At 41.2% G+C, this 20,371-nt stretch overlaps 2 long non-coding RNA genes across 2 annotated transcripts; one reads left to right on the top strand and one right to left on the bottom strand.

Annotated features, from left to right (window-relative positions):
• Nucleotides 1-1,436: 1,436 nt before the first annotated feature.
• Nucleotides 1,437-10,231, bottom strand: LOC113483898. Its single transcript, XR_003399126.1, has 3 exons — nt 10,132-10,231; nt 8,773-8,776; nt 1,437-1,578 (listed from the first exon to the last, which is right to left on the bottom strand). It is a non-coding gene; the product is annotated as an uncharacterized LOC113483898 (long non-coding RNA).
• On the top strand, nt 3,801-18,044 carry LOC113483897. The gene is made up of 4 exons (XR_003399125.1): nt 3,801-3,973; nt 10,134-10,325; nt 11,910-15,238; nt 16,950-18,044. It is a non-coding gene; the product is annotated as an uncharacterized LOC113483897 (long non-coding RNA).
• Nucleotides 18,045-20,371: the final 2,327 nt, after the last annotated feature.

Raw genomic sequence — 20,371 nt, 5'->3', positions numbered from 1 at the left:
GCTAATTAATTCACACACAGGTTCATGAGAAATGATTATACAAATGAGAAGTCAAATGCCTTGAGTGTTTTGTATTAATTAGTATGTTTGTGGCCTTTTAAAACACTCTGACAGACATGGTCACATATATTTGAAGATACATCTCTGCATACAACTTACTAAAGTTCTAGTACCAAGAAAAGCATTAGTACAAGGACAGTAGAATGATATAAACAAGTCATCTGTGGGTTTTTATTCTTTGAGGTAAAATGGAGGGGTTCCGGCGTATTATTTATTACTTAGGGTTAGGTACTGAAGGTGGCTTTTTCTTCCTCTAAAAGGAAGATGGCTCACCAACTTTTGGGTTTCACAGACACTGGCAAAATATCTTCCCCCTTGATTTAATCTTCAGCTTGTTCCAGCTAACCACCTTCCTTCTGTAAATACTGGCGTGTCTTTAGTCAGCATTTCTGAATGTGAGGGAAACACAGGTGGGACTTAAAGCTAGGGGTCGAAATTGAATTTAAGCAAAGGAGATACTACTTACTATTTTTTTCTGCAAAGGGCTGCTTCTGTCACAGATTCACTTTATAATCATAGAGCAATGCTGTACTCTTCAGAATATCCAAACTTCACCCAAAAAAACTCCATAGTAAAGGAGGGACAAGAATGTAGAAGTAGCTATAGAGAGCATGTTTTGCTGTTTTTATTAAAAGAGTATTCTTTAGATTCCTGCCAAAAGGTCCTATTACCAAATCCTGTACATTAAGCATTCTAATTAAAAAGTGTACACACTCCCCTTAAGTCTTGATTAGCTGCACACATAGATTGTTTCCTCTGTCAGGAGCCATCTTTACTTGTTTCGGCCTCTTCTTGTGGCCTAATCCACTTTCAACAGCATCTCCCTGCAGCTGGCATGAGGCCTGACAGAGGATGGAAACCCTTGGCTTTACAGTGCAGTGGATCACACATACAGAAAGCTGTTGGCTTTAATTGCTGGTTAAAATGTTGAAATCTGGGAAGAAATGCTCTTGACATCCGTGGTGTTGCTGTCCTCTGATCTTGGCCTTCCCTCTGTTTAGGCAAGTCAGATCCTTAGTATTTCATTGAGGTTTTGATACAGGCAAGTCCACCTCACTGCAGGGATTAAGTGGATCTTTCCTGCCCTTTTATAATTTTACAGTTTCTTTGTTTGAGGATTTTTATGATCACCTTCAATCTCAGATCCCTACAAAATGCCATTGTTTTCCAGTGTCCCTCCTCTTGACAAATCAGTTCCCAGTGAGTTGTAGTTTACTGTCCAGCTTAGTTCTTCTCAGTGGGGTGATCCTAAAGTCAGATACTCCCCTGTTGCTAGCCTTACCTTTTAGAAATCTCCATCCTACATGGAGAGTAGAAGACAACAGGATGAGGAAAAGCCCAGGTTTGCATTTTGACAGGTACTGTCATTTCAGCAGGAGACCAGCAATTGTTTGAGGATTTCCAGATCACTTCTGGAAGAAGATGAGGACTGGAATGAGCTGTGCTGAGGGAAAGCGGAGCAGAAGGAGCAGGGTCTGTAGGCTTGGTATCGCTGTGACCGAAACTGGACCATGTCATCTTCAGATGAGCAAGTGAAGGTCAGTGAGCACAGTGATGTATTGAGGAGTCTTGGAACCAGGCTTTGAATTAACCAGGCCACCCCATTTGGAACCTCTAACAACAATAAAAAGAGGATAATTGATGAGGCAGAGCAAGTAAACCAACCTGAACGTAGTTGCTGTTGTGCAGACACGTGGAATCAGACCTGCAACGGAGCTTCAGCCATACCGCTGTGGTTCTTGCCAGCTCTCCCCGAGATGGAATTCACCAAGAACCAAACCTTGCAGTAAGGAAAAGGGGCTGCTGTTGTGAGATTATTGATGAGAAAGGGTTCAAACGGGGGAGGCAGTTCTCACTCCCTGATGGTTGTTGAGGTCCGATGGTCTCTTTATTTCATAACTGAAATTGCAACAGATATCCTGTAACAAGAGCAGAGTAGAAGCCAGTTGCTTCTCTGGTGAAGCTGATAAAAAGGACTTGTTTTGGGTTAACCTACCTCTAGCTTGCCTTACAAAGGTTTATTTGATGTGACAAGCATACCTGCTTCTTAGTTGTTCATTAGTAGCAGTGAATATATTTTAGCTTTTCTTTCAAGGTAGAAGAATGAACATTAATTGTGTAGACAACAGCCTGTCTTTCAAACAACAGCCATAAAGTGCCACAATGTTTTTACCTTCCCATTTCTTCAAGGTAAATATATGTGACTTGTATGTCAGTGTGGCTGTAACTTAGCACTGAAGTGCAACCACTGCCCACCATACGCAGATATTCTGAAAAAAACAAAATAGTCTTCTCTTTGTGTGGATGACTGTGACTGTCTGGTGAATTTCATCTGTGTTAAAGTGCTTTCAACTTGTTGCCCAACAGAAAATGTGTTATAGCAGTGCTTTGTTAGCATTAACATTTTTCTGGCTGTATCCACTGTATTTTCCAGGGTCTTATCTTATGTTTCTGGCTCTGGAATTCTGCATCTCTGGACTTCTGAAAACAGGGTTTGTTAATCTTTCATGCATTTAGTAAACATATATCCCAAAGCAGACTTTGTTTTGTCTTTTGCCTAGGGGCTATGTGCATAGAGTGCAGCATAAGTTTTGCTAGCTATACTTCAGAAGTGGAAGTAATTAATAAGGTGAAATCCTTAGTGTACACAAGTTTGGACTGGGATGGATTCATAGTCTATGAAATTTTCATAAAAGAAAGGTGTTTCTGCCTGTATTTTAACATTATTTTTTATAAACATGTTCCTAAGGCATTTGTATTGGAATTTCTTTTTACCAGTGCCCCATGATTTGCAGATGTGTTGTTCCTCAGCAGAAATAACTGGCTTGGCTATTTTGTAATGTTATTGTTAGAAAATCCATAAGTTATATTATTTAGAATCACCTTCTACCAAGTTTACTGTTCTGCTGATGCTGATCTTTTGTAGATGCTAGATGCAAAAGGTTTGAGAATGACAGGAGTGACTAGCCACAGCACTCAGATAGGAGCAAAAAGAAAGGATGGAGTGATCGAGCAGTCTCTATGGAGCATTAAGAGTTCTCCAGACGTGACTTTACAGCCTCATGTCCCCAGAAGGGGTTACCAGTAGAGATCAGGTGTGTGTAATACCTAAGGAAGCATGAATCAGCTCCTGGATTCCTCAGCAGGCTGTGAAACACTCTGGGGAACTGCCTGCCAAGAGTGCCGGCAAGCCAGTGACTCTCAACTTGCATTTCACTGGGGAAATGTGTTGTCAGTCAGTATCTTGCCAAGCAAGTTTAATGGGGTGGAGATTCTGGGAAAACTGGTGGGACTGGAAGTAAGTAGTACTCTTCTAATATTAAAATTGAGTTAGGCTTCTGAATAAAAAGTTATTATTTGCCTAATTTCCCCTCAGATGTTCCCATATACACATGGGTCCAAAGCTCATTCTCTGACTATTTAATAGCTTTTAGTTGGTTAAGATGCAGACCTTAGAACTAGGGGGGGTGGGGGCTGGTGTTGGGGAATGATGAGAACTCCTGGCTGGGAAATCAGGTAAGTAGAAAACTGTTTTTGTTGTTGTTGTTCCTTCTAACATCTTTTTTATGGTTTCTGTTATTTCCAGTTCTCTCATTCCTTTTTGATCTATTATTTCTGTGGATGTTTCTCAAAAAGCTGCTGTTCCTACATGTAGCAGAATGGGGAGAAGTGGTTTGTAATGTCATTTTAAAAAAACCCAAACTTTCCATGATGCCTAAAAAACAGGATGAAAAAGAAATCCTCTTTATCTTTTCAGAAATATGACCTTTTTTTTTTTTTTTTTTTTTTTTTTTTTTTTTTTTTTTTTTGTGGGGAGACTGTGGATAACCAGAGATGGGGGGCTGTCAGCTTTGGAAGCCCTTGCTTGAAAAGACAAGGATTTGAAGTCTCACACTACATTACTTCTCCCCAGGTATTTGAGTTAATGAACATAAATAGTAACCAGATAATTTTAAGCCACCTGTAGTAAAGCAATTTCCTTTGCAGAGCAGATTTTTGCTACCATCTCTCTTGGATTCTGACTACACATACCCCATGGGAGAGAAAACCTCAGCATCCAATGTAAGATCTCAGCAGGCAGGAAAATGTTTTATTTCCTTTTAAACAAAATGTAACTAGTTACACTTCACCTTTATTTTTTAGGGTATGTAAAGAAACTTCACAACCTGAAGAAAAAAAAAAACCACAACAAACAACCAAAAAACTTTTTAAATCTTTCCCCCAAATGAATATTGGAATATTTTCTTTGAGCAGGCTGTCTTTCCCTTTTGCTGTGTGTGCCTGTTCTATAGGCTATTTGAGGTCAAAGACTTCCAGGTATTTAAGATCCTCGTTCCTGAAGGTACCATGCATTAAAAAAAACACTATTCAGGAGTTCCTAGAGTGCATCCACATTTGAAGCCCATTTCAGAGTCCCAGTATTTGCATGAAGCATTTTGCATTTCAGCCACTGTTGAGAGCTCAGAGTGCCGGTAGTGTACAGGTACGTTGTGACTAAGTCATGGTGTAGCCTAACAGCCAGTTGGCATCTTGGAACTAGTCGTCACCCTTCTGGTAAGCCACCTTGTGGCTTGCTGTGCTGGAGGTGTGCCACAATTAATTACTGTGTTGGGTATTGTATGGGTTGTAGCAAGGTAATTGAAATTAGGGACTTGATCTCAAACTGAGTGATCCTGTGATACTTCTTGTTTTATACAGAATCTCAGAGTCAGTTAGAAAAGATCTTGATCATCCAGCCCAACCATGAACCTCACACTGACCGTTCTCAACTCCACCAGATCCCTCAGTGCTGAGTCAACCCAACTCTTCAACCCCTCCAGGGATGGGGACTCCCCCCCTGCCCTGGGCAGCCCATTCCAATGCCCAACAACTCCTTCTGCAAAGAAATACTTCCTAAGAGCCAGCCTGACCCTGCCCTGGTGCAGCTTGAGGCCATTCCCTCTTGTCCTGTCGCTTGTTCCTTGGTTCAAGAGACTCATCCCCCCTCTCTGCACCCTCCTTTCAGGGAGCTGTAGAGGGTGATGAGGTCTCCCCTCAGCCTCCTCTTCTCCAGACTAAACCCCCCCAGTTCCCTCAGCCGCTCCTCAACAGACCTGTGCTCAGACCCTGCACCAGCTCTGTTGCCCTTCTCTGGATACACTCGAGTCATTCAGTGTCCTTTTAGGAGTGAGGGGCCCAAAACTGAACCCAGGAATCGAGGTGCAGCCTCACCAGTGCCGTCAGTTTTCTTGATGTTACCCCACCCACCCTCAAAGCAAGGAGAGATGTGCATCCGCACTGCACTCCTCATGTTGGCGAGTGCTGCAGGCTTGTGTAGATAGGCAGTAGACCCAGTGACGCTGAGAAAGGGAGTGATGTAGAAAAACGTGCTGCTTTTTAATTATTTTTTTTTTTTAGTTGAGAAACTTCATGCAACAAATGCCTGTTTGGGCATCTGCTACTTGACCCTTACTGGGAAGTGCTATAGGTCTGCAATAAGAGAAGTTGAGGATGTCTAGAATGACTTTTCTCTGTTGCAGATCTTTTTTTGTCTCCACAAAATTTATATGGATTCACTACTGCCTCCTCTCCAGCTGCAAGTCCCTAGCCAGCCAATTTGGTATTGACAGATCAATCATTAGGGCTTCTCTAATGGAGCCAGCACTGCTGACCGGAAGGTGTTTGTCCCCCCTTTGGGTTATTTTTGTCTGAGTAATGTGCAGTAACTTGATAATGCTTTGAGATTTTAAAGTTTTTTGGTTTTGTTTTTCTTTAGCGGAGTTTCTGAATTGCACAAAACTCACTGACAGGACTCATGTCACGGAATCATTTCAGTTGGAAGTCTAGTGATCAACTAGTCCAACCCTTCTGCTGAAGCCAGGTCAACTGCAGCAAGTTGCCCAGGACTGTGTCAAGTCCAATTTGGAGACTACGCCTCCTCTGTGCAACCTGCTCCAGTGTCTGACAACACTCCCAGGAAAAAACAAAACCAAAAAAGTGTTTTCTTGTGTTGAGATGACACTTCCATTTTTTAAAATTTGTGTCTGTTGCCTCTTGGTCACTGAGCACTACCAAGAACAGTCTGGCTCTCTCACATCAGGTATTTCTATGCACTGGTAAGATCCCCCTGAGCCTTCTCAAGGCTTGAGTCCCAGCTCAGCATCTCCTTGTATGAATTCAGTCCCTCAGTCACCCTAATCAATTAGTCAGTTTTTTTGAGAAGGGCCATAAAATACATGCAGGCTACAGCATGCTTTGTGAGTGTCAAACCAATATGTTATTCAGGAAAACCTTGGTTTTGTCAGCCCTGCCAGGTAGTGGCTCTTTCGGTCCTCTCTTCTGTCACACTTCATGGAACCTTCACTCCATTCTTCTGCTTTTTATCTTTGTTTTGGCCAAAAGAGGCCCTCCAGGAGTGTATTTTGGGCCATTGTTCCTTTGGTGTACATTGGCCAGGAATTCAGAGACTTTCAGCAGCTTTGTTCCCAGCAGCCACTAGCACAGTGAAGTAGCAGGGGGAGAAAAGAGAAAATGAATTCTAATGGTTGGGCAGAACATACCAGTGGAGAGTCTGGCAGAGGTGCAGCAGCTGCTGGGGCTGACCGACTGCCTCTGAACTCCTGCTGTGTCCCAGTAAACCTATTTCCTAACAGCTCCTAAATACCAGTTGTTTCCTAACAAATTCTTCTGTTTATCACAGAAAACTCTGTAACACCAAGTATCAAGCAGAGCTGCAAGAAATTTCCAGTATAGGCAAATTGTTAGGCTTGAGGCCTGAACATATTTTTTGGAACTTAATGCCATCTCTGTGTTCCTGTTATCTCAGATTCCTAATTTAGATTTGAGATCTCTAAGGGGTTCACTTGAACATACTCTTTACTAGCACTTTAAAAATGTCAGGCATATGTTTGTCAAATTTAGAGCTGGTTTAAGCACAATTATGCATGCATTTAAGCATAGTAGTTAAGTGATTTCATGAACTATATCAGTAAGTTTATACTAATATAATTACACTGATACTAGCAAGTTTTATGAATTAACTGTATTTGTTTCCAAACAAATGTAGCTGGTTGTTTTGGTACAAAATCTGTGCATAGACAAACCCTCACTTTTGCTAATAATGTGGTATTCCAAGGTGGGATGTGTTTTGTAAGATGCATCATAATATTCTTTCCCTTAAACAAGAGGAAACTGAGGAGCTGGAACAAGATGCTTAAGTAAAAATTGGGTGTAGATTTTGTCTATTTTGGGGAGCTTTGGGGTGATTTTTTTATTGTTGGATTTTTGTTTGGTTGGTTTGTGTGGGTTTTTTTTTTGTTTGAGGGAATAAGGGCTATAGGTTTCAAGGAAGAAGCATGCTTGGCAGCAATCCAGAGATTGTTTCCAGTGTACCATAGTTAAAAAAAAAAAAAACAAAAAACAAACAAAAAAAAACCCCCACAACTCAGAATAATGTGCAAAATTAGTATTGTTGGGGTGGGGAAGGTCATCTTTGCTGGGGGCATCTTCGTCTGGCTCCTCACTTCTACCCCCCTGAAGATTCACCTGCGGAGGGGGACACGCAGATTGTTCCTGGGAAATCACTTCTAAATCAGAGTCCACTCCTGCAAACTGTGCAACACAAGATACCTCCCCTTTGGAGCTGGGGGGATTGATGGGTGCGGGGGCAACAGCTGTGGGGGACTCGGGGGCTCTCTGGATGCCTGAGCGGAGGAGCAAGGCGTTGGGAGTCCCGCTGCAGTAACCCAGTCCCTAAGCTTGCTTCTGTCTGCGTGCACAGTCATTGTGACAGCTGACGGCCCCTGGTGTGGCGTTCCTGGCATTAAATATCAAAGTTAGCCTTTTCCTTCTGTTTCCCAATTCCAGAAACCCCGGTAAGTCCTGACCTCTCTAGCTCTTGGGAGTGCTGCCATAGTCTGTCTGCTGTGGCCACCTGACAGCCGTGGGCACCCGGATTCATCTTGGAGGGAGACTTGTTTGAAAGGGATAAGCCTACATTTTTAAATTAGATGAGCTGCCAGCTCTCAACAGCAATTCTGTGAGGAATGCAGTAAAAAGTCCAGTCTTTTGTCTGGAGTGGATGCCATCTTCCCTCCAACTGCTTTGCGGGTAGAGAAACCTCCAGGATCAACTTATCCCTGATCTGGTTTAGGGACTAAACTGGAATGGGCAGAAATGTGTGGATAGAAGTTTCGTATCAAAGCATCTGTTTTTCAAAATTAATGTGATTGTTTCAGTAATGTTTGGGGGGAAAAAAATCTTTGAAAATTGAAAGTTTTGTTTTACCTTCCCTGCCTCACTTTCTATTTGATAGCGTAAAGGGTCTTGTTTGATTTTCAGACCTCAGATGTTACTATTTTTGATATTTTGAAGGTGGTTCTTGCCTCAGCAGGTCCAGCCGGGTGCTGCCTTTGGAACAGCTCAGCTGGCCGTGGGGAATTGCTCCTTGGTCGCAGCTACTCCACAGTGTTCCCTTCCCGGGGGTGCCTGCAGCATGGGACCACCCTCGCAGCCGCGGGGCCTCGCACGCTGCAGGCCGGTAGCTGGGCCAGGCTGTTTTCCGTTTTGAAACGCAGACATCAAAGTGAAAGAAATATTCTAGTAAATTTTATTTTGAAGCTCTAAGAGAAAACTTTCATTTTCCCATGTGTTTTCCATTTTGTTAGTTTTGCAATATCAACTTTTCATCCTGATGCAGATTTTTTTTTTTTTAAAGCGAAACAAATCTAGCACTTTCCTAGAACAGAAATCCCATTTTCACACATGCGTTTCCATTGATTTTTGTGGGACTACTAACATACATAAAGTTAGGCAGCTCCAGAGTGTTACTGAAATCTCAACCATAAATTTTGTAAGATGTTAAAAGTGTTCTGTCAGATTGTGGATAGTAAATTCTGGATGTAATGAAATTGTTCATAACTTTTGGGGAAAAAAACTGAGATGGCATTTCCCCCAGTGATTTACAATGGCTGTAATTTTTAAAGGGCTTAAAATAACTTTCCAAATCAAAATTATTTCAATCACTTCTCTGAACAAACAGGGATGCTATGCTGGCCATACTGCTATCTAATTAAATATTTACTATACGTCTGTATCTGGTGGCTGAACCAGGACGGTGGAAGTGCTGATGCAGGCAGCTCTGAAGCCGCGTGTCTTCCAGCTCTGCCTCTGACCTTGGCGGGCTGACCCTCCGCCTCCCTCACCCTTGCTTTGCTCTGGCTACTCTCACCCTGGCACTGTCACTGCCAGCCTTTCATCCCTAAAGCTTTTCTGGCTCGCCTGGATTTTATTTCCAAAAATCTCTTTGACAGGTGAAAATGTCTTTCTTTGAAGTTCCCCGGAGAGGCAGATTCCCCTTTGCTCTGCAGTTTGCTGCACCAGCGCCTGTGCTGCTGTGTGTGTAAATGTTTCTGTTTGCTCTACAAGCCTTTTGCCTCTGCTGTGCTCTAAATACTCCTCATTTAACGAAGCAAAGTTCTTTAATTACTATTTTTCTTTGTGGAATGGCTCATGGTCCCTTGGTCTTTTGATACTATCAGACTGAAAGGGGAAAAAAAAATCCTTTAAACAATTTTCTGACTCCCTCTAGAGGATTTCTTTCCAAGCCCAGAAATAGCTCCACAGTGGGAGAAGCCGAGTGTTCAGTCACTGTGCCTGCACAGCCAGGTTTCAGTGCAGATTACATCTTTTCCAGTACCCACAGACTGCTTTCTTCTGTCAGTTGCTGCTAATGTCTCCCAGATTTTATTCCCACTGTTCTTTAAATATAAATGCTCGTGGTCCGTTTTTCCTTAGGCAATGCGAGCCTGGCAGTCTCTGCCGAAGGACCCCACCGCAGTCATCGCTGCCCGGAGAGCAGCCTGTCTTGTGATGTGCTCACTTTGCACCAAACTTTCTGAGACTATCATATAGAGAGTTTAATTTTAACACCTTTTGGATGCCTTCTCCCATTGCAATAGTGAAATTTAATGTCTGTCACGAGTAGCAACTCATTTTCATGATGTCGTCTTTTTTTCCCCTTCTTATCAAGGGGCATGCATCCTTTTCTTGTATACTTGTCCTTTCTTATTGCTGTTCATTGTGTTATGCCACAGGTGATGAAAAATGCCATTGAAGTTGGACAGGCTGGTGTGGCTTCTTCACAAAGGTCACAGGAAGAGCAGAGACCTTTTTAATGGAGCATACTAATGGGTTCCTGCTCTGAAAGGTGGTAACATCGTGTCTGTAAAGAAAAATCCTCCAGGGCACTCTGGGTGTGAAGCCTGCTTTTCTGACATTTTTAAATGGTAAGGAATTTAACCATCATACTTCAGATGCATTATCTTATGTAACCATTCAATACCATTATCTTATTTAACCATTTCAGTTGTGTTGTCTTAGTTAACCAACAGAATGTTGCTAGCAAAAGTTAGAACAAGCAATCCTGGACAACTCTTACTGCCCCTTGTTAGTTCAAAATTCTTTCAGGATCTTCCTTAGCAAGTGGCTGTGGATAAGAGCTAATAGCTGGTTTATTGCTGCACTAAATCAGTCTCAATTTGTTATAGGTTGCAGCCATCACTAATTCACCCTATTATTTCCTAAAGGAAATGTTAACCTGCACAATCGCTTTAAAAGCAGTAGCTAATGATGGGCAATATAATTTGATTCTTTTAACATACTTGCAATCAAGAAAAAAGTAAATCGCAGTGTCACCAGCTAACGCTACCATCAGTCCCTCAGCCGGAGGGTCAGGTGTGGGGTGCATGCCGGGACCTCTCCCCCTCTGTCCTCCCTCATCAATCCTCCGCTCCACAATTCCGCTGGTTTCTTTGCAGAATTGGGACCTGGATGATTTAATCCACAGCAGTGGCTGCAGAATAAAGGCAATGCTGCCTCCCTGCTTCTCACCCATTGCCTCACTGCTGGGACATGGCAACCCCTGCCATGCTACCTATAAGAAGCAGGGTTATTTCAACCCCTTGACCAAAATCCCTGAAAAACCACAGTAAAAAGGACCTTGGGGATTGGTTTGCCTGGGGTGTTTCTAGAGGACACGGCCCATATTGGTGGTGGTAGGCACCGATGCTACGGTGGAATTGGTTATTTATTGCTGGTCATGCACCCAGCCTACAGCTGTGTGTTTCTCTGCCCTAATTACAGCAAATTGTGACTGCAGTAACTTAATATTTGGATCCTGCATCCTAAAAATGGTTTGGTTTTATGGTGTTTCACTTGCAATAGCAGAGAACCCCCAGAGCACCAGCACTTAACTGGACTTTATTCATTTTTTCAGTGTACAGCTAACACACACCCGCACCCTCCGGCCCAATGGGCCAGGTTGGCCGTACCCTGTGCAGGTCCAGCCACAGGTAGCAACAAGTTGATCCCCAGCTCCCTGCCTGGGGAGAGTGCTGGCAGATGTGTGTGGTTTTTTCCTCTTTTTTTTTTTTTTTTTACCCTAAATCCCACCAGCCTGAGGTTTTCCCAGGGGTGCTGCAGTGCCTGAACAAAGGGGCCGAAGCTGCAGTGGCCATTTCTGCAGGTGGCTACTGATTTAGCTGGTCCTGGGCTCATGTGCCTGTTTACTTCCCAGGAACCGTGGTGGTTTGTGTTGTGCTTTATTCGTGGCGCTGAGCATGTAAAAACAGATAAGAAGCATTAGAATTACTCATAAATGGGATGCTGACCTGCTTGGCTACATAGACAATTCCTCACCAAATGAAAATGCTGAATGCCAAAAAAGATTTTAAAGGGACTGTCGTTATACAACTGAAGTGGCATTAGATATATTATTTTAGTGTTTTGTGATACTTCTTTTTAGAAGGTTGTAAGTGCCTAGAAGCTATGTAGCTTCTCTGTGCTTATAAAAATATATTTATGCCCTATAGGTTAAGGGTTGTTACTCCATCACATCATGAGGGGCCTGAAGGAACATAATGTTCACCTATTTAGGGAAGTGGCAAGCTGAAATAGCTCTTGTGCAGCGCTTAAAGTAGCAATCTGGTGTGAATGCTTGAGCTTTTCTGCCACCAAGCGAGGCAGAGCGTGAAGTGATGAGTGACTGGCCCATCTTCTCTCTACAGTCGTCGTCTCCCATGAGTAATGTTGCTTTAAAATTTCATTTTCTTCGTGGTGTTTTCTACCTGTTTCTTCAAATTGTTCCCTCATTTCAAAGCTTGTCATTTGTTTCACTGAAAGTATTTGGTTATACCCCGAAGGCGTTTGCTTACTGATAGTGCATTAGTCTATTGTTGATGGAAATGATAACTTATATCAAGGCTCTTCTTCTTGTTTAAATCTTGACTTTATCAAGAATGATGTTGCCAGATGTGTTACTTGGAGTTCAGCGAGCGAGCAGGCCATGGAGCCCTGAAGCCGCTGTTACCAGCCCAAGGAAAGCTCATGAATTTATTCCAGTATGAGCTCATGTTCTTCTACAGTGTATCACCCTCTAACCTTCAAAAGGAGCAGGCGCAGAAGAGGTTTGATATTTCTGTTTGTACAGGGGCCTCTGCCTTGTGGTTAATTGTACTTGTGCCTGTGGGAAGCCATTGCTCCTGTTAGTCATGCTGCATAAACCACCTTTTTCCCTTTGATTCTTTGCTGAGTAATGGCTTGTTAGGGAAGACTGAAAAACTTCACGTTCTCGCTCAGAGATTGAATCGACTGGAATAAATCTATGGCCTTTTCACAGTCTTCTGTGGACATTTTTATGGAATATGTATTTTAAATACCTAGCCATTATAGAAGGTTTTACAGAAATGAAAATAATATTAGGCTTTGCTTCCTATATAGCAATAAAACTTTTAAATTATCTCCAAAAATTCTACCTGAATAAACTGTTAAAACATTATTCGTAGCAGAAGACAATGCCAGATAAACCTGTTAAAGTACATCAATGACCTGAAACCTTTCCTCCTTTACATACACTGTGCTTGGGGTGGTAGAAGTTGTAGGGCTGTTGCTAACTGAGGCATAAGGAGCATTTGGAAAGAGCAGAAGGCACTTGCAGATGCCACCAAAGTTTATAATATTTCTATTCTGTTGGCAGTTTACTTGATTGCAGCATTTATAAATGTTTTCTGATGAGATAGAGGAAGGGAAAAATCTTTTTTCTTTCCCCGTTTAAGAAATCGGTCCATATGATAGCTCTGCCTTTGAGCTCCCAGCTGACAGCATGGAGCCCGTCAGCACCTTTTGTGGGATGTGAGTGCCGTTTCAGTGGATGGAAGGGCTTTCTGGGGAGCCTCCGGGCAAGAGGATGCAACGTCAAGTCACAGCTGATGGGCCTTCTGCTCCTCCACGAATTGCTATTCGGGGGAGGCTTGGAGGAGATTTTGAAGAAGACAGCTGAGTACAAATCAGTATTTTTCTTGACAGCCCTGGTTCTCTTCTTCTCTTTCCAATTTACATCTGTCCTCCAGAGATGACAAATCACAGTGTAGGAACCAGAGAAGCTTTCCATCTTCTGGATTAGAGGGTGGGGTTGGGGATGGGGTTTTTTGTAATTCCACAGGCAAAATGGGTTAATTGATACTTTCCCTTCTGTAAACACTTTGAGATCCCTTAGATTTTTAGATTCTACCATTGCTTTAATAGTAGTATATCTGTGATTTCCCCATCACCATTCTCAGGTTAATTTTTAGTCATTAAGATTGATTGTCTAAATTAGGAAATTACAAAGCTTCATGCTATTGAAAGCACTGCATGAAAGTCTCTGTAAAACCTCATTTGTTAGAGAACTGATGGGGAGAAAGCTCTTTGTCATCAAAAGTCAAATTTATTTTCTTCATATTTTCAGCCTTGCTCCAAACACAATCTCTTGTGTGGATGCTGTTCTGTAGTTAAAGCTTTAGCTGAAAAATTTATAGGATCTTATTTATTACATACATGTTGAGGTATTGTGAAGCCTCAAAGACAGGAGAAAGGCAGAAGTTTATTTGCATTCTGTCAGAAAAAAATCACACACCCTTTTTAGCAAATAAATGCTTATGTAACATTTTAATTTGACTTTTATAATGGTTTGTTTTGTTTGCATATCTATTTCTTAAATTTTGGTTCCTGATTAACCGTGAAGTTTTTAATTGTGAAATTCTTACTATTGTACATTGTCTGTCTCTCAGAAAAACCTAGAATTAGGAAACAATTTGAAGTACTGTAGGTTGAGCAGTTAGCGCAACGCAGCCTTACTATTAAGTTTCAAGGTTCAATATTGTCTTTGCCATTTTTCCCTTTGTGTGCCTTTTTAATTTTGGAGACTTCCTGATGTGCAGTTTTTAAATGATGTAGATAGTAGCACAGCCATTGTAATGATCACACCAGAGGAGCGGTTGTACAAATGCACGCTGGCATTTCATTAGTCCTGTTCTGCTGTGCGAGTTATTTAATAGCTGAGGTGGAAACTTGCACAGTTCCTTTATCTAGCACTGGAAGATCAGATCTCATTTTTATATTACTTTTCATGTATTTTTTCCAAAGCTGCTCTTTTGTATTGCTCAGGAGGGACCAGTAAGATTCTCTGTACTCGTGCAGTGTGTCAGACGGGCAAATTGTGACCAGCTTTATTTCTAACTCACTCTGACATGGTTAGGATGAACTGATTATGTAAGGTAGAAGTCAATCCCCCCAAAATAAACCTCTGAACTTTTGTGAACACTTGAACACCTTCAAATATGTACCTGGGGGATAGTGAGGGCAGTGTGGCACGGGGGAAGGAGGTGTGTCATGTTCTCTAGGTCAGTAACTGGAAGTGGTCAGACTGCGTCGAGTCACTAGATAGGATGCTTCATTATAATATCATTTATAAGATGTGAAATGGGAAAATAATTCATTTTCTCTTTGTTTTTAGAGGCTCGATCCTCTGAAGCAAATTCCAGCTTTGGCAGGGAATCTGTGTTGCAGAAAAAATCTGTACAAGTTTTGGAGGATTCACCAAAAAAAAAAAAAAAAAAAAGAAACTGAGCTGTAAAAAAGAGACCACTCTCTTCTGTTCTTTCACAATAGAGCTGTGCAGCTTTCCTTTACCAGAACTGCTTATGACATGGCAACTTCTATTCAAAGCAGAAGATTATAAAGTACAGAGAACAGCAAATTCAAGCCTATGTATCAAATTGAGATCACATTGTTTGTGTTTGTGCTGAGTGACTGATTATGCTTCTAAAAATTTTGCTTTCTTTTAGCATTGCAGCATAATTTCAGGAATGTGAAATATATAAAGGTAATTTTAATGAGGGGACTTTGGAACGTGGTTGTATTTATTTCTTGTTAATTACTCACTGTTTTGGTGCTACTGTGTATATGATAAACCAAATTCCTTTGCTCTTGAAACTATTAGGGAGCTTTCCTGTTGATTTTTATGGGAGCAATGTCAAGGGAGACAAAGGGCAATCCTTACAGGTTCCCAGTATGGAAAGATTTGCATGAATTTAGTTTTAAAATTTGTAAAGTAGAGCCTTTCATAAAGATGCTTATGTATTCCCAGTGAAGAGGATTAATTTCACCAAGTGGCACTTTTTATAATATGTCACTTAGTTTTGACATGTCACGTGATTTCAGTGCTAGGATTTCAGTATTGAAGTAGGAATAGTAGTCATACGTTGTTTTCTGACTTCATGGTTTTCAAACATAATAATGTGTCATGTTTTTCAAAAGTTTGTGATATACTGTGAATTTTAGAACGTTTTATTATAGTTGTTAGTGATGACCAGCTTGGTTCAGTATTTCAAAATAGCTCTGGGTAGAGAAACTTTGCCGCTTCTGAGATGCGAATAATTTTAAAGAGTGCACTGTACTTTTATGTAGTTGTACGGTACTCTTAAAAAGTTGTACTTTTTTAGTTGTGCTGTGCTGTCCAGAAATACTAATTCTAATGATAAAAGAATATACAGTACACCTGTGGGGCCACTGGCCTTATAGGAGGCTTTTAGGCCTGAATGTACGTTAATTCATATGCAAAGTTTGTACACATAATTCTTGCATTTCAGCATGTAGACCGAGTGGCTATTTAGAATCTACCTGCTGTAATTTTTTTTTTTTTCAAGATAAAAGGTAGGAAATCAAAGTGTAAATTCAAATGTTCATTTGAAAGTGTTCATTTGCAAGTTGGATTTTGACATTTTTAAACTTGAAAAAGCCTATGTTCTCCCCCACATAGTGCATATAGAGGAGAAGCAAATTTATGAGTTGTGAGTATTGTAAAGAATATATTCATGGATATACTGGGGTTTTTTTCTTGGCCTGGTTTGATTGCTTCTTCACTAAAAATAGTAGCCTTAACTTTGAGTTTCCAGGCCTCCTAGGCATAATGTTTTGATTAAAGTTGTCTCCTTCCACCCCAGTTTTTTTACAGTAGTTCGTCTTAATTTGAACCTAAAAAATTCAGTGTGATGATACGGTGGTGAATATTATCACTTCAATGAGCTGGAAGTCCTGATGTGATTAAAGTTAGTTTTTGTGTTTGACAGATGATGGTGCATCATCCATCCTCATCTACTGAGATTTCGGCTGTTGATGCAGCCGGTGCTCTGGTCCCTGGGAAGAGCTTTTCCCTTGCACAGCAACTGCCCGCCCTTCAGCTGTGTGCTGAGCAACGGGACCTTTTTCAAACCAATAAGCTCTTAAGGAGCACGTTTCCCATGCTCTTCAGGGCATAAAAACTGCGCCTTCCAGGAGCGGCGTGGAAAAAAAACTCCATTTCACTGCAGAGACAGAGTGAAATGGCAAATTCACTGCATTATTCATCCACTCAGGAAAGCAGGGTTACCATCTAGTGTGGCAAACGGGATGGATTGTCTGTAAATAGGAAGATTAGATATGTTCTGGCCAAAGCGCCTTTGTGCTGAAATTTGTGCTCTTTGTGACGCTGACTGAAAGGTGAGCGTGGCAAACGTACACCTGCTGTTTAAAAGCTGTTTAATACTCTTTTGCAGCACCACAAACCACTCCCTGTAGGACAAGAGCAGCTAAAGAGGAGGAAACCCTGAAGAGCCTCGTGGACATTCTGCAGTGAGGAACACGAAACGTGCCTGCGCAGGGCATGCCAGCTCAGCTTTCAGCCACTACACCCCCTCTTAATGATAACGCTGGTGCTCTCTGCTTAGAAGTATACAGGAAATATGCTAAAAAGCAAAAAAAAAAAAAAAACAACCCACCCTAGAAAATGTCGCAATACCAAGAAAACCCATTAAATCTACAGCGCTCCAAACTGACCCAGATGTTTCTGTAGTTTTATGTGTTTGAGTCCACTCAGCTGAGAGAAGCCCTGAAAGTCTTAACATTGCAAACTGCTGCTACAAAACAGAAAAATGAGACTCTCAATCAGTGAATCAACGGATTTAGTGAAATCTTCGAAATTTTTTTTTAAAAAAGGAATGTTAAATATCACAATTAAGTTTGAAAACACAGAACCTCCCAGCAAAATGATGAAAAAGGTTGTCCGAGTCTGAGAAGGTGGAACATCAAGCATTAAACAAACTGCATCTCAGTGAGCATGCTGAATCGGCTGGAATCTAGACAGCAAAAGCTCAAGCACTATAAAAGAAGTAGGGAATTTGTAAGAACAACTGTACAATTCTTCTAACGCTTCCTCTGTCTCTGTCTGTCTGCTCTAGGAGAGAGCTACATATATTGATAGTTATGTTGAGAAAAATATTCCAGCTTTTAAGAATGGTGAAGACACTCTAAAAAAAAAATAGTTAAATACTAATATCTGGAACATTACCATTGTCTTTCCTTGAGGTTTAAAAGATTGATTTTCAGTTTTGTCAGTCACTCAAAGCAGATATAACTGTATTTATCCCAGCAATTAGAAGTTACAATTTTAAAATCTTTCTACTCGTCTCTGTTATGTGACAATGCTAAATTGGACTGTAGTGAAATAGTGAGTAATGCTCATTTGGCTTTTCCAAATTTTCCTGTGTTTCATATGTGCATGTAAGAGATGACAACTCAAGTAACTCATTTTTTTTTGTAATGCACTCGATGTTCTACACTAATGGCACAACAATAAATTGGCTTCAACAGTTTCTCAATCTTTTTTTTTTTTTTTTGTGGACATATTCCAATTTTCATTTTATCATTGGAAAATGTGTTCTTACTTAAAAATAGTACCATGCAATATTTGCATTTTCTGCTGCTAGTTGCCATATTTTTGGAGCTCTGTATTATTTCTATTTTCTGACTATTTAGATTTTTCTTTTGGCTTTAGTTAAATTCTTAGAAGGCTTCTGTCAAATATTGTTCTTTTCTGAAACAGTCTTCTGCAGGAGTTCAAAGCTGCAATGGGAGTTTTGGGGGTTTTGACACAAAGGTGTTTTTAAACTAAGTATGTTCACTTGTATGTCTTTTAGTTCAGTATCCATGACATGCTTTTTTATTGCTTTTTCCATTAAAAATGGGTTTATACCATGCTGATACAAGGCTTATATTCAGAGAAGTCCAGCATGCACATTCTTGGTATTTTAATACCAAGTAAAGGAAATAATTATATTTAATTTAAAAATATATTTCTAGCATAGTCCATTATTTCATAAATTTGGCATATTCAGTTAAAATGTTTTCTTAACACTTTTTTTCTTCTGCCCGACGAAAATTAAAAGCAATAGGCTGTTGGCTTTAAGCCATTGACTTTTAATGTGTACACATATAAATGGTACAAAGAAATAAAAATGCGGCGTGGAGATAGCAAAAAGCCTCACAGAAGGCAGCAGATCCTGCCTGTTGTACAGCAGAGTTTCACAAATATGGGCAATTGTGGTAATGAGATGAAAATGAAAGTTGGTGGCATTGGAACTGAACTGTCGTGGGAAAGTTTTGGAATAATCTGGGTAAGGAATCTGGAATCTCATTTGTCTTCTCTTGTCAGAGAAATTGCAAGGAATTTATCTGCTTTTCCACTTGGAACTATACATAAATGAACTTCTTGATTGTGTGGAGTAGTTGCATAAGTTTTTACTTGGAAACAACTGAATTTTTAGTATGCAGTTTATTTATAAATTGTTGACAGCTTTGATTTTTCATTTATTATTATCGATGTTGCTTGTTTTAACTTAATAATTCATGTTCCTTCAATGGGTCAGTAGAACTTTGTGGCAGAAAAATAATGAATAGTGAATACAGCACTCTGAACCACAGATTTTTGTATAAGTAATCGGTTTTGAAGTTTTTGGAGTTCTCTGGCTTTGCAAATGTTCTCACCAACTCTAAGTAGCTGTCTTGTTAGGTATTGCTGTCAGGGGAACAGCAAGGTCGCGGGAAGTAGATTTTTCTGCTTCTTGTGAATTATGAGGTTTTTTACTTGTAGGCAGTATTGAGAAAGATTAAGGCTCTAGACAGTTTTCAGTGCAGGATTTTGCAGTGTCAGATGCTTTTAGAACAGATGCCTTATTTTCACATGCTTGTATCGATACAGGCTAATATATGTATGTTTTGGTAGAGTGTGGGGGTTTTTTAAATACCTCTCTACTCTTAGTATGTTGGAGTACAGCTGTCTTATGACACAAGTCTGTGGACATAACGCACTTGAACTCATGCCCGTTGACTGTAATAAATTGTAGGACTTTCTGCAAGACCTGGGGGAAGAATCCCCTCTGGGGTTGCACAGGTTGGATGTGAAATGGAAGCAACCTCCACGACATGGCTACTATCCGCACACGAACAGAGTACCTGGCATGTTACATTCTCTAGAGGGGTTTGAAATATGTACAAAACATGAGATTAATGCCTGGTTTGCCAAGTGGGTGGATGGTGGTGTCACATCAGGCGTGTGACTCTGGGGATGCAGCAGAATCCTAATCAAACTGCATCACGATGTCTCGCCTGATTTGACCTCCCTGCTCTGTAGATAATTTTTTTTTCAAGTTTTAAACCCCTTTATTTTTCAGTAGCTTGATGCTTCGAAATACCCTGACTCACCAAAACTTGGCAGTGTTTTAGAGCATGGCAGGTGGAAGCTTGGGAGGTTGATGTCTCCCATGCTTCAGCCCCCAACACCATGATTGCTGGCACTTGGGTGGTCAGTGGGGTGCTCTTAGGCAGAGCACCTCGATGCATGTCTGTCCGTGGGGTTAAAGATTATGGGATATAAATGGAGTTAGACCTCCTTCTTGACTGTGGGATTGAGGCACCCTCAGCACGTTCCCCACTGACACCGAGCTGTGTGGAGTGGGGGACATGCTGAGGGGAGGGATCCATCCAGAGGGATCTGGGCAGGCTGGAGAGGTGAGACGTACAAACCTTGTGGAGTTCAACAAGGCCAAGGGCAAGGTCCTGCCCATGGGTTGGGGTGATCCCAAGCACAAATCCAGGCTGGGCAAGTAGTGGCCAGCCCAAAGGAGAGGGGTTGCTGGGTGGA

Source organism: Athene cunicularia (assembly GCF_003259725.1).
Source record: "Athene cunicularia isolate RWA chromosome 10 unlocalized genomic scaffold, athCun1 chr10_part1, whole genome shotgun sequence".
Taxonomy (NCBI): Eukaryota; Metazoa; Chordata; class Aves; order Strigiformes; family Strigidae; genus Athene; species Athene cunicularia.
The sequence above is the reverse complement of the archived record's forward strand: the minus strand, read 5'-3'. Positions and strand labels throughout refer to the sequence as shown.